The 16,401-nt window shown below is 44.3% G+C and overlaps 8 non-coding genes and 1 pseudogene across 8 annotated transcripts; 5 read left to right on the plus strand and 4 right to left on the minus strand.

The window, feature by feature from the left end:
- Positions 1–16,401, plus strand: part of LOC116682767 (E3 ubiquitin-protein ligase TRIM21-like) — a 53,879-nt pseudogene that overhangs the window by 10,299 nt on the left and 27,179 nt on the right.
- On the minus strand, positions 111–183 carry trnat-ugu (transfer RNA threonine (anticodon UGU)). The gene has a single exon. It is a non-coding gene; the product is annotated as a tRNA-Thr (tRNA).
- On the minus strand, positions 943–1,015 carry trnat-cgu (transfer RNA threonine (anticodon CGU)). The gene has a single exon. It is a non-coding gene; the product is annotated as a tRNA-Thr (tRNA).
- On the minus strand, positions 1,249–1,320 carry trnaq-uug (transfer RNA glutamine (anticodon UUG)). Its single transcript has one exon. It is a non-coding gene; the product is annotated as a tRNA-Gln (tRNA).
- Positions 2,928–2,999, plus strand: trnaa-ugc (transfer RNA alanine (anticodon UGC)). The gene has a single exon. It is a non-coding gene; the product is annotated as a tRNA-Ala (tRNA).
- Positions 3,628–3,699, plus strand: trnam-cau (transfer RNA methionine (anticodon CAU)). The gene has a single exon. It is a non-coding gene; the product is annotated as a tRNA-Met (tRNA).
- On the minus strand, positions 4,724–4,795 carry trnaa-ugc (transfer RNA alanine (anticodon UGC)). Its single transcript has one exon. It is a non-coding gene; the product is annotated as a tRNA-Ala (tRNA).
- Positions 4,889–4,960, plus strand: trnaq-cug (transfer RNA glutamine (anticodon CUG)). Its single transcript has one exon. It is a non-coding gene; the product is annotated as a tRNA-Gln (tRNA).
- trnae-uuc (transfer RNA glutamic acid (anticodon UUC)) lies at positions 5,266–5,337 on the plus strand. Its single transcript has one exon. It is a non-coding gene; the product is annotated as a tRNA-Glu (tRNA).

Raw genomic sequence — 16,401 nt, forward strand, 5'->3', positions numbered from 1 at the left:
GCCACATATAATGCTATAAGACAACATCACATGTCACTTTTGTTCTCTGGAAAATCATGCAACTGGTAACTTTGTTGCACCTGTTAAGAATCACAAATCATAGCAGAACCAGGCGCTGCTGGGATTTGGACCCAGGATCTCCTGTTTACAAGACAGGCGCTTTAACCACTAAGCTACAGCACCTTCTACAGATAAGCCTGTCTTGCAAGAATACAATGAGCTAATGAACAGGGTTGCTTCCATCCATCCATCTTCGTCCAGCAGCTACAGCAGGGGACCCCTACGAACTCTGGCAAATGAAAACAGCTGGACATGTCCTTGAGCAACGCCTCAGGACTCCCTGTTCATAGGCAGGCCTACCGAGAACCACAGAAGTCCAATGCAAGGTCCTTGAGAGATGAGAGACCCTTTCCCCACAGCCCTGGTAAAATCCAGCCTCCATGCCATAAGTCCCCTCATCACAAAGGTCATTAACCACTCCCTCCGGTCAGGCCATGTTCCATCAACACTGAAAACAGCTGTTATCAGGCCATTTCTCATGGAAAGCCATGAAAAGCTTAAAACACAGTCTTAATTTAGTCCTCCTCAACAGTTAACATAGCGTTTGCTGTGGGGCGTGTCTGTTTTTATTTCTCCCATGTTAACAGTATTGACCAATACGGTAGGCATTCTAACCTCAGCTGACACGCTCATTGTGTGCAGGCAGTGTGCAGGAGCCCTAAGCTTCCAAGGTAAGACTGAAATTCATGATAGTAAAAACTTTATAATCTTCACACTAAAGTTGCAAAAACACCTCCAACAAAAGGCTATTATTCGCTTTATGTAATGTTATGGTACAAAACAACATCACATGTCACTTTAGTGCTCTAGAAAATCATGCTTCATCTTTGTTGCATGTTAAGTATCACTAACCATGTGGAAACACTTTATTAAGTGATAACCAGGCACTGCTGGGATTTGGACCCAGGATCTCCTGTTTACGAGACAGGCGCTTTAACCACTAAGCTACAGCGCCTCCTGCAGCTACGTCTGTCTTGCAAAAATATAATGACCTAGTGAAAATATCTTTAATATGTTCAACTAAGTCTAAATTTGGAGCTCCTTTAGGTTAAAATGAAGTACAGGTCACAGTTCAACCAGCCACCACCAACATACTGTTTTCAGTCGAACAGCCAAGAACCCGTTAGCCTAGATGTGGACAGTGTAGAGGTTGATTGTTTTATTTCACCAGTACTCTGGCTTAAAACCAGGTTCCACCGAGACTTGAACTCGGATCACTGGATTCAAAGTCCAGAGTGCTTACCATTACACCATGGAACCACTGTTCTGAAAGGCAACATTAGTTTGCCAGGCAGCTTCTTTCATAATATTAACACTTATGCTATTGAAGGCACACAACAATTACTGGCTAACTTAAGTCATTTAGTAAGCTAAGCGTTGACACAGGATGTGGAACAAGGCAAGTCAAGAATAGGTTTTAAAGCTCTTGCCACAAACAATGAATACAGCAGTAGATAGGTCTACTGTGTACACATGGTAACTTTACATGGGTTGATAATGCAGATGCTCACAAAAGGTGCTGCTGTACTTTCAATTCAGTATCTTAGCGCAAATTAATATCCACTACAATGTAGAGAATAGCTGAATTCAAGATTCCCAATACCATGTCTCTGAAATTAATTCTAGAGGGAAACAATTCATGTAAGAAGTGGGATTTGAATCTAAGCCCCCAGTGGAGACTGCGACCTAAACGCAGCGCCTTGGAACGCTCAGCCATCCGATCTTTATCTTGTTTATCATTATCTTCTTTAATAGTTTTTTTAATAAATTAAAACATAAAAAATATGACTAACATGGGATTATTTTTAATGTTATATTAATAAATAATGTTACAACTATATGGCTAAGTAAGCAATAAAACCTTTAAATGAGCCCTTCCTGTTTTTTTTTTGTTATGTCTCAGCAAGAAGTATTATGCTTTTGGGTTGTCTGTCCATCAGAATCAGAAATACTTGATTGATCCGTGAAGGGAAACTCTTGAAGAGACTGCTTCTTTGCGCCAGTAAGCTAAGGATTTTGGATTTGTGCCTCTACAGGCCTCTGCTCTACCAACTGAGCTATTAAAGGTCAACAATGGTTTTGAACGCACTTCCCATTCTTGTTAATGTGATAACACAGGACCCCCTGGAGGGAATTTCGGAATCATCAAGGGCTGTAGCTCAGTGATAGAGCGCACTTCACAGTCTCAATGCCCAGATGTATTACAAGATTTGAGTGGTGAGCATAGCTGCCTTCCAAGCAGTTGACCTAGGTTCGATTCCCAGCCATCGCAGCAGCTTTCTCTGAGTGATGTTACTTGCTTTATTTAACAAGAAGTCAGCAGAAAGGTTACTTGCCCAACCTGGTTTGATAAAACATTAGATCTCTTTGGGCTGCACGATTATGGCCAAAGTGATAATCACGATTATTTTGATCAATATTGAGATCACGTTTAATTATCACAATTATTTGTTGATTTTCTACTCCAAAGTGCTGGAAAGGAAGGTTTCACCAATTGTTGAACCTCAGGTTAGCAAGGAACAATCTCAGCAAGGTGATTGATGGATGATTGTAGTTACTTCACCAAGTTCAGCCCAAATGACACAGCTGCAAGACATCACATTGGTTGGCTTCCAGCTATGTAATACGCAGTGGTGGGATTTGAACCCACGCCTCAGGAGAGACTGGAGCCTTAATCCAGCGCCTTAGACCGCTGGCCACACTACCTGCAAGCAAAAGGCAGTTTTGATGGCGGTAAAGGTGAGCCACTGATTTGCAAAGTCTATAGCTGTAAATCTGCTCCATCACCGCCATGTTTTGAAACCATATGCAACATAAATATTACATATTTTACCTATGTTTCTTCTGTTATTCAATGAACACATTAAGGGGATGTAGCTCAGTGGTAGAGCGCATGCTTTGCATGTATGAGGGCCTGGGTTCAATCCCCGGCATCTCCAATAAGTGTGCTTCAAAAGCCCTTATTCTGAAAGAGAAAAGCAATCTCCTTGAGTTCATGGTAATTAATGCAAAAGTCAGTCTTAATGGCAAGATTGGCAGTAAACAGTGCATTGCCTAATGAGGGTGGTATAGTTGACAAACTGTTTTTATCACTTGAGGTATTTCAGTGAAGTCTTTGGTCTTGGACAGTTACCTTGCAATTTAAAACTGTATATCCTATTGTCTCTGGAAGACTCTGAAATAAAGAGACTGGTTGCATGCAAGTAGTGTGGCCGAGTGGTCTAAGGTGCTGGATAAAGGCTTCAGTCTCTCTGGAGGCGTGGGTTCAAATCCCACCACTGCCATTTGCAAAGGTTGCATTGCTGGAATGCAACTTCATCATTTGTGCTGAACTTTTATGTATTTGTGAAGTAACTAAAAACATAAGGGGCATTTTGGCGGAGGATTGGCTGAAGCTTCCTTTCCACCACCTTGGAGTAGACCAGGGAGGCTGAGCAGAGTGATACGCAAGTTGCAAGGTCTACAAAATGTTAAACTTTGCCACCTGTAAGCTGTTGGAACCTTTGTTGCCACCTTCCCTCAAAATGTGAATCACAGAATTTTCCATCCCCTAAGCCCAAACAGCAGAGCAGAGTGGCGCAGCGGAAGCGTGCTGGGCCCATAACCCAGAGGTCGATGGATCGAAACCATCCTCTGCTAAATCTTATCATTTGCATCAGCACTAAGTCTATTTCCAGTCTTTGGATGTTTAGCAAAGCATCTGTTGCTGCAAGTGTCTGGGATGTAAGGTTTCCACCTGCTGAAAAGTAAAGTTAATGGCATGTCAAGTTTAAAATGGAAACTACAGTGCTGATACCTGTCGTAACACTGATACATCTGGAACATAATACATGTTATATCTATACAAATGTTAATTTTTGCAATATCACAAAGGTGAAAAGATTCCTCACAGTGGTGCTGGAGGCCAGGGTGATGCCATCCAGAGTAACTAACTCTTTGGATAATGCGTCACGGAAGTGCTTGGGCCCCAGAACAATAACTTAAGTTTTATCTGAGTTTAACATTAGAAAATGACAGGTCATCCAGGTTTTAATATCCTGAAGGCACATTTGAAGTTTAGCTAACTGAGTAGTTTCATTCGGCTTGATCGATAGATATAATTGAGTATCATCTACATAACAATGAATGTTTGTGGAGTGCTGCCAAAATGATAACGACGATGAAATCTGGGCATTGACACTCAAAATGTGATTGATTTTTTTGACTTTTTTGTGAGATCACGGAATAAGAGAATAAACCTGGGTGGAATATGTAATGTTAATGTTGTATATGGCTTAAAAACCTGGTGGTGGCTGGAAATCAAACCACTGCTATTGTATAAATCAAAGTTAAATAGTAACATCACTCAAAGAAAGCTACTGCAATGGCTGGGAGTCAAACACCGGCCATTTGCTTGGAAGGTAGCTATGCTCACCACTATACCACCATCGCTGGGCAATGTAATGTTCACTGCAAATCTTGAAACACATCTGGTCAACCCACAACACTGTGCTATACGAAAATGCTCAAATCCTTCTCAATTGTTGAGTAAAGCAGGACATGGGTAAAGTGCAGAGTTGGTAGACACTTGTTATGTTTTTATCTTTTAATTCCTGCTGCATTGTTTCCATTTTCCAAATAAGAGCTCTTCTAGCTCTTTCACAGTCAGGACAACATCACCTGTTGGAGATGCCGGGGATTGAACCCGGGGCCTCATACATGCAAAGCATGCGCTCTACCACTGAGCTACATCCCCTGAATGGTCATTGATCTGTTGTGATATTTGTGTGCCTTCAATATCACACATGTGGCTAGTTTGTGCCAAGCAAACACTAGCAATACTTCGAAAGGTTCCATGGTGTAATGGTTAACACTCTGGACTCTGAATCCAGCGATCTGAGTTCAAATCTCAGTGGAACCTGTTTTTAAGCCACAGCACAGGTGAAAAAGATCAACCTTTCAACTTTCCACATCTAGTTTAAAGTGAGCTTACAGATTCAAAATGGAGCTGAACACGGAGGAGGATTCCTCCCTAACGGCCGTTCTGCTCTGCTCCGTGCCCCCGCTGTCCGGTAATAGTTAAAGCAGATAAAAACCTAAAGAACACTCAAAAGCTTCAAGATAAAACTTACTTAAGAAGCTTCTTCATTCAGGTTCAAGCGAAGGCCTGTTTCCAGCCAGACTATGAATTGATTCATGTAATCCTTGTTATTGATATGTAGTCAGTCCCATATGGTCTAGCGGTCAGGATTCCTGGTTTTCACCCAGGTGGCCCGGGTTCAACTCCCGGTATGGGAATCGGTATCTAGTTGATGAAGGTCTGCAGCAAGATCTGTGTCATTGGTTCTGTATTAAATGAGATCTGTATTAACCCAATGCCCTGATATGCATTTCCCCAAACCTAACTCATGTAATGACAATAAATAGTCATAATGTATATCTCTATGGTGAAACTTTAACTAGACATGGTGGTGGAGAAAAGGTGAAAACTTGAATTCTGACTACCAGACTTCTTGCAGTGTTTTATCAACAAGTGATGTATGTATTTATGTGCCCTGTTCCTGGCATATCTATGGATGTATTCATAAAATCACTGTTATTAATTAACGTGTCAGTCCTATATGGTCTAGCAGTCTGGATTCTACCTAAATAACCTTTACACACATTCTTAAGGAGTCCTCTGGAGACTACAATCAGTACATCTGAGAAAGCTTTCAGTTAGTTTGATTTTACATTCATTTGGCCTAAGTGGTGCCCAAAAGGTCTTGGTTGCTGCTCTTAAAGACTTCTAATAGTAAGGAAAACCCTGGTTTTCACCCAGGTGGCCCTGGTTCAATTCCCGGTATGGGAATTGGTATTTAGCTGGTGAAAGTCTGCAGAAAGATCTGTACAATCTCTGACATTGGTCCTGTATTAAATCAGAGCTGTAGTTATGTACGTAAAAAGGCAAAAATGTGGAAGATTAACTCAGGAAGTGTTTAATAAAGATGAGCAAGTACAGCTGTATCTGTATCTGTTAACCATATGAATTATCTGTATCTGGCGGGGCCAAACCCGGAAGTGGACAGGATTTAGGCTGAATCCCATTTCTCCCCCTCACCCCTACCCCTTTGCCCTTGAAACCAAGGGGTAAGGGGTAGGGGTGAAAACATACCCCTATGAAATGGGACACCACTTGGTTACATCACCGTACAGTATTTGTCACAAACTTCCAAGATGTCATCTCTGTCTGTTGGTTGTGTGGGTTTTGACAACAGTGTCATATGCATGTATATATTTATATATTTTATAGTTATTTTAAGTTCACTTTGGTGGTGCAGAGGCAGATGTTCATATCTGTGTAGTACTTAGGTCTGTTTGCAATCTGTATACACATGTTTCATTTATACATACATATACAACCTGTCTACAGGGTGTGTGTGTATATCTGTTTCAGTTATCACCGTTTTAAATGTCATTGATGTTCACAAAAACATTTTGTTGACAAAAATCTGTCTTTATTGCTGATAAATTAAACATAACAGGCAAAAACATTACATAAAATTATGTTACAGAACCATTATCAACTATTAGAACCATAATTAACATGTCACACACATAAAAAGGCACTCATATGTGTAAAACTAAAAAAATACACAAAAGACCACAAACAAATTAACTACAGCTGTTCTGATATTCCTGACAAGTCTGAAGCCTGTTGGCCAGTAACCCCCCCCCCCCCATACACATATCATCAGTGTCCCGTATCAAAACCAACAACAATATACAAGTACATGAACGAGAATTAATTACAACTGATTACAATAATACAGTACCAATGCAATAATGAATGGGTACAACATGAACATGTGATTTAAGAAACCTCTGCTCGTTTTCAGCCCCAAAGTGGATCAGCTGCTGTTTCCTCCTGCTCCAAGTAAGCGTGCGTCCTCCCTTGATTTTGTAATTCACTGTCTATGGTTCCAAGGGCCATACACCCCTTTTCACTTGTTCAAAAAGAGTATTGGGACAGCACTAGGTTTCACGTGAACGCGCAAAACCAAGGGGAAGGGGTGAGATAGAGAAATGAGATTCAGCCCAAGACCTCCTGGAACACAAACTAAGTGGTATGCCCCCTTTTTAATACCTCAGAGTATCGGACAACACAACAAGCACTTTAAATGTACATGATTTACAGTTTCTACTTTACTATTTATCTATTTACAGTATTGTACTGTAGTATATTTATTGTTTTGTGTTTATGCTTCAGTTTTTATGGGCGTTAGATCAGGTTTGAGTGCTGTGATTTCTGTTTTTATGGATGAAATAACCTAACATACCATTATGGACAACTAATGCATCTCTCAGCATTTATTTTCAGTTTGTGTTACAAGATTTGCAGGAAACGTTGTATTGTCCAGCAGAAAGGCAACAGTAGTGTGTTACTTTTTGACTATAATTTATACCATAGGTTTTGAAGCCATATACAACATTCCCATTACATGTTTTACCACAGTTTCTTCTTTTATTCAGTGATATTTCAATTTCCTTGCGGGAGTCATCCCAAAAGGATTAATAAAGATAAGTCTAAGTATATCTCAGAAAACAATCCAAAAAAACCTGAAAATCTTCCAGGGATGTAGCTCAGTGGTCTTTTATACCTCAGGCTATCAGACAGCCCAACAAGCACTTTAAATGTACATGTTTTACAGTATTTATGTACTTGTACTGTAGTGTAGTGTAGTATATGGCATCACACTCCAGTTTGTTATGTACCTGTACTGTAGTGCAGTATATTTATTTTGTAATGCTCCAGTTTTTATGGGTGTTACAGCAGGTATGAGTACTGTAGTTTCCATGTTTATGGATGAAAATCAACTTGTCATGCAATTAAGTTTACTCTTCAGCAGGTGGAGATATTTCACTTCAGACACTTTGTTAAATATGGAAATAGACTTCATGCTGATACAAAGAATAGGAAATAGCAGAGGATGGTTTCGATCCATCGACCTCTGGGTTATGGGCCCAGCACACTTCCACTGCACTACTCAGCTGTGGTAATCTGAGTTAACCAAGGTTCGAACAGTTTACAGGTTGCAAAGTTTAACATTTGGTAGACCTCACAACTATCTTTTACCAGAGTATTTGTCCGAGCTTTTAACTTTGGGTGGGCAAAATCGGCTGTTGCGGTCTTCCGATCTACGGACTTTAGAAGTCCCTAGGTCGAGGTACAAGCAGTGGGGCGATCGGCTTTTGCTGTTGCTGGCCCAAAACTCTGGAACAAGCTCCCACCAGACATTCGCACTATAACGGATGTTGTTCATTTTAAATCAAAACTTAAAACTTATTTATTTAGAATGGCTTTTAATACACAGTAGTGGTTGATGATGATTATAGGTAGCTTTATCTGTCTTACTGTTTTCTATGCTTCTATGCTTTGTCTGTTTTTTTTTTAAATGTTGTGTTTTCTTGTTGATGTAAAGCACTTTGGACACCTGCTGGTGCTGTAAAGTGCTATATAAATAAATGTTGATTGATTGATTGATTGATTTTATGTGAGCTTCCTGATTACTCACACATTGATTATTCACATGTAACACTTGTGATTGGCTGGTGTTTTAAAAAACAGCGCATTGTTAGTACAGCTATAAACAACAGTTTGTCATCAACTTTTCTTTTTTAGCGTGAGCGGACATCTCGGGGGTAACCGGACATCTCGCGGGTAACCGGGCCTCACGTGTTGCTGTGCACCACTCACAGGTTACGCACGGACATACGTCCATAAATAACACTTTTCAAAATAAAAGCAGCATAGTTGTATAGTTGTATAGTTGCACGACATAGATGTTTTTTAAAATTTATTTTGTAATTTTTGATTGCCGCCGTTCACCTTCACACACAATCAAGAACGCGCATACGTCCACACGGAAGTAATACAATAACGCTTTTCAAAACAAAAGCAGCACCGTTGTATTGCACACTCGACATAGATATTTTTTAAATTTATTTTGTAATTTATTATTGGCCTCACGCGGGCCGGACAGGGACGCACAAAGGGCCGGATGTGGCCCGCGGGCCGTAAGATGCCCAGGTCTGGCATAGCAGGACCACAGCGATAGCTGCAGCCGAGATCTTAACGCCATCCTAATCCATTGTAATGTGCTGGGCGAAAAGGAAATATAAGGACTCCAAGAAGTAAACTCCCCATATCTAGGTTAGTAACAGGCATGTCTGGGATGGAATGCACACAAATGGAAAGGAAGAGGAGAGAGCAGCTCAGTGTGTCAAAGGAAGGAAATCCTGTGGCAGTCTAGAACTTGGTTCAGACGTTGGTCGACTCCATTCAACACAGATGAAAAACTGTTCTCAGAAATAATGGTTATGCAGCTAAATATTAGTGCAGTGATTCAAAATAAAGCAAACCCTTGAGACCTTTTTCACACTTACAGTACAGTAAGTGTTTATAATTGATTTGGAATTGAATGTGCAGCGTTCCCAATGCATTGATATTATGGAATTAAAAGCTATTCTAAGGATGATTTTGAGCATTATTTACTTTTTTAAACATTGCTATTATTCTGAACACAACCGTACGTCTGTCAGTCCCTCCAGCATTTTGCAATGTTGGAATTGCACAATTCACATGAATTCGAGCAATCACAGTGACTGTGATGTGACTGCCAATTTTGACCAATCACTGCAACTTTTCTGGAAATTTGACCAATAACCCGAGTCTCCCACAACTTCATCTAATCCCAGCGGTCCCACGGGCCAGACTTTGTCTCAGTATGGGACACACATGGTGGATGCAGGAAGAACTGGGGATAAAACGTACAGGATGACATAAACTGAGAACAGCTACAATCATTATTGTAAGTGCAGTGATACGTTTAAGTCCAACAAATACTTTATCAAACCATAGGAATGTGTCCAAGGCCAGGTGAGAAATTAACAATGTAAAGATCAACAAGCCACTGACAAATATTAAAATTTGATTAAATAAAGTCTTAAATTCTCCAGACATTTTCTTATTGTACCAACATTCACAGCATCCGAGCCTTTTTGGTAAAGTTACTAGGAAGCCTTAGCCTTAGCCTAGAGTAAATTTATTTTTCCTCAAGTGTCCTTATCATAAAGATATTGCAATTCAAGACATTATAACTTTCATCGCAGGACAAAATAAGCTTTTTTCAAAAGCTACTGCAAAAATAAGGAATTTTGTGTTGCAATGCTCGCAAAACAATCTACAAAATTTTGGAGGAACTGTTGTGTCCGTCTGCTGAAAAGTACAATATATGACCCATTAACCCAGATGTGTGCGCATGTTTATGCAGGAGAGCAAAATGATCTTTTGCAGGTCTCTGGTACTGTGTGAATTTCCCTGTGTTGGAAAGTTCAATGTTACCATTACATGAGGTAGTTTGCAGCTGCTGGTTATTGTGAGTTTGTGGGGGGCCGTGTATGTGTGAAGGTGTTTTAGTGGGTCTTAACATGTGCTCATCTGCTGTAAAGCACAGTAGCGCTCCATTGGACCACCAGGTCAAAATTGACCTTGGAAAACCAAATACTATGTATTTAAAACCCTAAAACTCAATGAAATCAGTAATTTTACAAGCAAAGATAATTGATAACCACCCATGTTATTTTTGGTTAATAGAAACTCATTTCTGATAAAGAAACTTAACCTAAGTCAAATTTGACCCAAACGCTAAGTGAAAACAAGTTTTAAACTAAAATAGACTCAAGCCTGCTAGTGGGTACTTGCCATGCTGACTGTTTTAGTTAATCTCAACAGCAACAGTGTTGATCCCAAAGTGATACTTTTCATGCAATCGTTTGAGTTTGGAGGAATGCTTAAAGTAATAGCAAAGGTAAACCATTGTGCTTCCTAGCAGATGAAATCATTCAATGCTTAGAATTCAATCAGAGAAGTATGGTAAAATCAGTTCAGTTTAATATCACCACAGATATAAGTAGGTACAAGCAGAAACATGTCAAAGGCGCATCAGGTTGGCGGCCTGGTCGCCCAGCGTCTGGTTGGCAGCCTGGTCGCCCAGCGTCTGGTTGGCAGCCTGGTCGCCCAGCGTCTGGTTGGCAGCCTGGTCGCCCAGCGTCTGGTTGGCAGCCTGGTCGCCCAGCGTCTGGTTGGCAGCCTGGTCGCCCAGCGTCTGGTTGGCAGCCTGGTCGCCCAGCGTCTGGTTGGCAGCCTGGTCGCCCAGCGTCTGGTTGGCAGCCTGGTCGCCCAGCGTCTGGTTGGCAGCCTGGTCGCCCAGCGTCTGGTTGGCAGCCTGGTCGCCCAGCGTCTGGTTGGCAGCCTGGTCGCCCAGCGTCTGGTTGGCAGCCTGGTCGCCCAGCGTCTGGTTGGCAGCCTGGTCGCCCAGCGTCTGGTTGGCAGCCTGGTCGCCCAGCGTCTGGTTGGCAGCCTGGTCGCCCAGCGTCTGGTTGGCAGCCTGGTCGCCCAGCGTCTGGTTGGCAGCCTGGTCGCCCAGCGTCTGGTCCTGGTCGCCCAGCGTCTGGTTGGCAGCCTGGTCGCCCAGCGTCTGGTTGGCAGCCTGGTCGCCCAGCGTCTGGTTGGCAGCCTGGTCGCCCAGCGTCTGGTTGGCAGCCTGGTCGCCCAGCGTCTGGTTGGCAGCCTGGTCGCCCAGCGTCTGGTTGGCAGCCTGGTCGCCCAGCGTCTGGTTGGCAGCCTGGTCGCCCAGCGTCTGGTTGGCAGCCTGGTCGCCCAGCGTCTGGTTGGCAGCCTGGTCGCCCAGCGTCTGGTTGGCAGCCTGGTCGCCCAGCGTCTGGTTGGCAGCCTGGTCGCCCAGCGTCTGGTTGGCAGCCTGGTCGCCCAGCGTCTGGTTGGCAGCCTGGTCGCCCAGCGTCTGGTTGGCAGCCTGGTCGCCCAGCGTCTGGTTGGCAGCCTGGTCGCCCAGCTGGTTGGCAGCCTGGTCGCCCAGCGTCTGGTTGGCAGCCTGGTCGCCCAGCGTCTGGTTGGCAGCCTGGTCGCCCAGCGTCTGGTTGGCAGCCTGGTCGCCCAGCGTCTGGTTGGCAGCCTGGTCGCCCAGCGTCTGGTTGGCAGCCTGGTCGCCCAGCGTCTGGTTGGCAGCCTGGTCGCCCAGCGTCTGGTTGGCAGCCTGGTCGCCCAGCGTCTGGTTGGCAGCCTGGTCGCCCAGCGTCTGGTTGGCAGCCTGGTCGCCCAGCGTCTGGTTGGCAGCCTGGTCGCCCAGCGTCTGGTTGGCAGCCTGGTCGCCCAGCGTCTGGTTGGCAGCCTGGTCGCCCAGCGTCTGGTTGGCAGCCTGGTCGCCCAGCGTCTGGTTGGCAGCCTGGTCGCCCAGCGTCTGGTTGGCAGCCTGGTCGCCCAGCGTCTGGTTGGCAGCCTGGTCGCCCAGCGTCTGGTTGGCAGCCTGGTCGCCCAGCGTCTGGTTGGCAGCCTGGTCGCCCAGCGTCTGGTTGGCAGCCTGGTCGCCCAGCGTCTGGTTGGCAGCCTGGTCGCCCAGCGTCTGGTTGGCAGCCTGGTCGCCCAGCGTCTGGTTGGCAGCCTGGTCGCCCAGCGTCTGGTTGGCAGCCTGGTCGCCCAGCGTCTGGTTGGCAGCCTGGTCGCCCAGCGTCTGGTTGGCAGCCTGGTCGCCCAGCGTCTGGTTGGCAGCCTGGTCGCCCAGCGTCTGGTTGGCAGCCTGGTCGCCCAGCGTCTGGTTGGCAGCCTGGTCGCCCAGCGTCTGGTTGGCAGCCTGGTCGCCCAGCGTCTGGTTGGCAGCCTGGTCGCCCAGCGTGGTTGGCAGCCTGGTCGCCCAGCGTCTGGTTGGCAGCCTGGTCGCCCAGCGTCTGGTTGGCAGCCTGGTCGCCCAGCGTCTGGTTGGCAGCCTGGTCGCCCAGCGTCTGGTTGGCAGCCTGGTCGCCCAGCGTCTGGTTGGCAGCCTGGTCGCCCAGCGTCTGGTTGGCAGCCTGGTCGCCCAGCGTCTGGTTGGCAGCCTGGTCGCCCAGCGTCTGGTTGGCAGCCTGGTCGCCCAGCGTCTGGTTGGCAGCCTGGTCGCCCAGCGTCTGGTTGGCAGCCTGGTCGCCCAGCGTCTGGTTGGCAGCCTGGTCGCCCAGCGTCTGGTTGGCAGCCTGGTCGCCCAGCGTCTGGTTGGCAGCCTGGTCGCCCAGCGTCTGGTTGGCAGCCTGGTCGCCCAGCGTCTGGTTGGCAGCCTGGTCGCCCAGCGTCTGGTTGGCAGCCTGGTCGCCCAGCGTCTGGTTGGCAGCCTGGTCGCCCAGCGTCTGGTTGGCAGCCTGGTCGCCCAGCGTCTGGTTGGCAGCCTGGTCGCCCAGCGTCTGGTTGGCAGCCTGGTCGCCCAGCGTCTGGTTGGCAGCCTGGTCGCCCAGCGTCTGGTTGGCAGCCTGGTCGCCCAGCGTCTGGTTGGCAGCCTGGTCGCCCAGCGTCTGGTTGGCAGCCTGGTCGCCCAGCGTCTGGTTGGCAGCCTGGTCGCCCAGCGTCTGGTTGGCAGCCTGGTCGCCCAGCGTCTGGCTGGTTTTGAGCCGTTTGGGTCCGTTCAGGGGCAATTGAACATCTGCAAGTTTTTGAATAGCTGCCTCAGCTTCCACTTCATTGGTTTCCAGTTGTGCTGAAAAATATGTTTTTTTATTAAAAAGCAAAGCAAGTATTAAGACTTCTTTTAAGACTTTAGAGCCCCAAAAGACTTAAATGTAAATAGGCCAGTGGAGTTTGTTTACATCATTACAGAATCTGAATTGAGATTAAGCTAGCACAGCAGTTGTGTTCATGTGCTGCATTTACTTGGCTTGGGAAATGCCACGATCTCTACAGAGCTACCTTAGCTGAAGTTGGCTGACTGACTATATAAATGTCTGAATAATTTGAGAAGCCAGCTTTATACCCACATTGTATGGTCAAAATAGCTTAAATCAAACATGGGTTGAATCCCCATTCAAAAGCCAGACAGCTTAACCTTAATTTACTGCATTGTGCCTCAAAGAACCTCAGCTGTAAACACAATTGCAGCATTTTCCCAATATGGTTTCGTAGAACCTGCTCACCTTTTTTAGCAGCTTGGATCAACTTGGACTCCATTGACTGGAGAACTGCAAAGGCCCTCTTCACGGAGACATCATTGGGAGACACATCTGTAGTACAAAATAAATTCAGTTAGTGTCTGTAAGTAGCTCTTGAAAGATTCTGTCACTAACGTTCTTACCTCTAATCGTTCTCCTCTGCAGCTCGTCATCATGTCTTTCATTTGTGCCGCCAACTGGCAAACTCAAGCCTAAGGACAACACAACTGCTGTTAATCAAATGTTTCTGCTGTTTGACGCCACATATCATGAACTTGTTCCAGCTAAATTTAATTTCAGTAATTGAGTAATTTACCCTACTCTTTATATTTGCTATACTCCACTACATATTTGAATACAAGCTTCAAACGGAAGAAATGTAACAACCTTTGTTAATCCAAACAGTCAGCACACAAACAACAAAGACCCAAACAGCTGCCATCACTCCAGTCACCAAGAGAAACTGGTTCCTGTGCTACATGCCAGGTTAAAACCCATCATGCAGGTAGCACAGCTGTTGCTGATCAGCTCTGATTGGCTCTCTCTGCAGAGTCAGTGCTAGTTGAGATTCAGCCCATGAAAAATGGGAATTTGGAAGCAAGGGACAATTATAGACTATATTGGAAAGAAAGTCCCGGAAGTTGTGTTTTTTACAAGAAAGAAAGTCAATGATGTTTGTCTGAACACTGTTACACTTTTTACTGTAAATTTGCGTTAACTTACTGATGGTGTACCCGATTACATTATCATACTGTACATGCTTTTTTTACAGTATAATATCCTTATTGTAACTTAATTTTACAGTAAAATAATACCCTTACTGTAACTTAGTTTTACATTAGGAAAAATACCCTTACTGTAAATTAGGTTTATGTTAGGTTGGAGCGAGACTAAGTTTTCCTTCGGGGGGGGAGCTAGTTAACAGCTTGCTCTAGCCTAGCTATGACACAGGTCGGTAAGCTAACGTTGCCACTTGTGAAGGCTTATCAGCAGAGATTTTAATGTCACAGAATTAGCAAAGATTGATCTTACCTTAACTCTTCTCCAGCTCTCTCTGAGTAGTGTGTGTGACCGGACTCTGCTGCGCACGGACCAAAGCGGTCCTCCTTTGATGTCCCTAGCCGCTACTTCTTTCAACACCTTTGAAGTATCTACCCGCTATTCTTTTGAAGTCGTGAGGTCAGAGGTCAAATATGGCGGTCAAGCATTTATATCCGTAATCCCTTTCTTGTTTGTCTCTACAATTCTCAATAAGTTATTTACACTGGTGAAAAGCATGTCACATTTTTAAATTACCTTCACTGCTAAAAGCATAATAAATAAAATGTAAAATATCACTACAACATGAAATAATTTAATTTTATAGAGATATTTTTATTTTTCCATTTCATTTCTATGCTTCTATAACATGAACTAACAATTTTATTTAAGTCTGTCTTATTCATCTACAGTAGCACTACTGCTGTGGTTTTACAGCAGACTACCGCAAATTCAAAAAATACAGTAAATCACTGTAAATGAAATGTTACTACCCATAATGCAATGTTTATTACAGTAATGAACTGGAAAAGAAAGTCATGGTATTTTGTGATAACTGTAGAAATACAGCAAAGTCTAACAGTGTAGGGTATGTACGTAACTACAGCTCTGATTTAATACTATTACAATGCCGGAGATCATACAGATCTTGCTGCGGACCTTCACCAGCAAGATACCAATTCCCATACCGGGAGCTGAAACCGGGCCACCTGGGTGAAAACAAGGAATCCTAACTGCTAGACCATATGGGACTGAACACGTATTAATAATAGGGATTTCATGAATCAATTCATAGTCTGGCTGGAAACAGGCCTTCTCTTGAACATGAAGAAGCTTCTTAAGTAAGTTTTATCTTGAAGCTTTTGAGTGTTCTTTAGGTTAGTTAGGAGTTTAAACAGAGACACAACAGGAAGAATAAATCCATCAAATCAAGTCCCCAATAATCAGCATGTGGCCTTGTTTTGTTTCAGGTAGTCAGCATGGAGCTGTTCCACATTCCCAGACATTTAAAACAAGTCAATCATTGGCGTTATTCTACGAGTCAGATGAATAAATCAGCTGTTTGCTATTTGAGCTGCTCTGTTTCCTGCTGCTCCGTCATTCTTTAGTGTCCTCTGGAGACAGGTTGCTGTCCTTTATGTTTCTTTTGGATGACATCATCAGTGTCTTTGCTTTAGTCTGAAGAAACTCCAACAGATTTAAAACCACATGCAGTCCCAGAAAATACAAACAGGGAATAGAAAATGTCAGACAAATAATATGAAATGAAAAGTCCCTAAAGTAGGAAAATATAATGTTAATCTACCAAACAACAAT

Source organism: Etheostoma spectabile, unplaced genomic scaffold (genome assembly GCF_008692095.1).
Source record: "Etheostoma spectabile isolate EspeVRDwgs_2016 unplaced genomic scaffold, UIUC_Espe_1.0 scaffold00018854, whole genome shotgun sequence".
Classification (NCBI taxonomy): domain Eukaryota; kingdom Metazoa; phylum Chordata; class Actinopteri; order Perciformes; family Percidae; genus Etheostoma; species Etheostoma spectabile.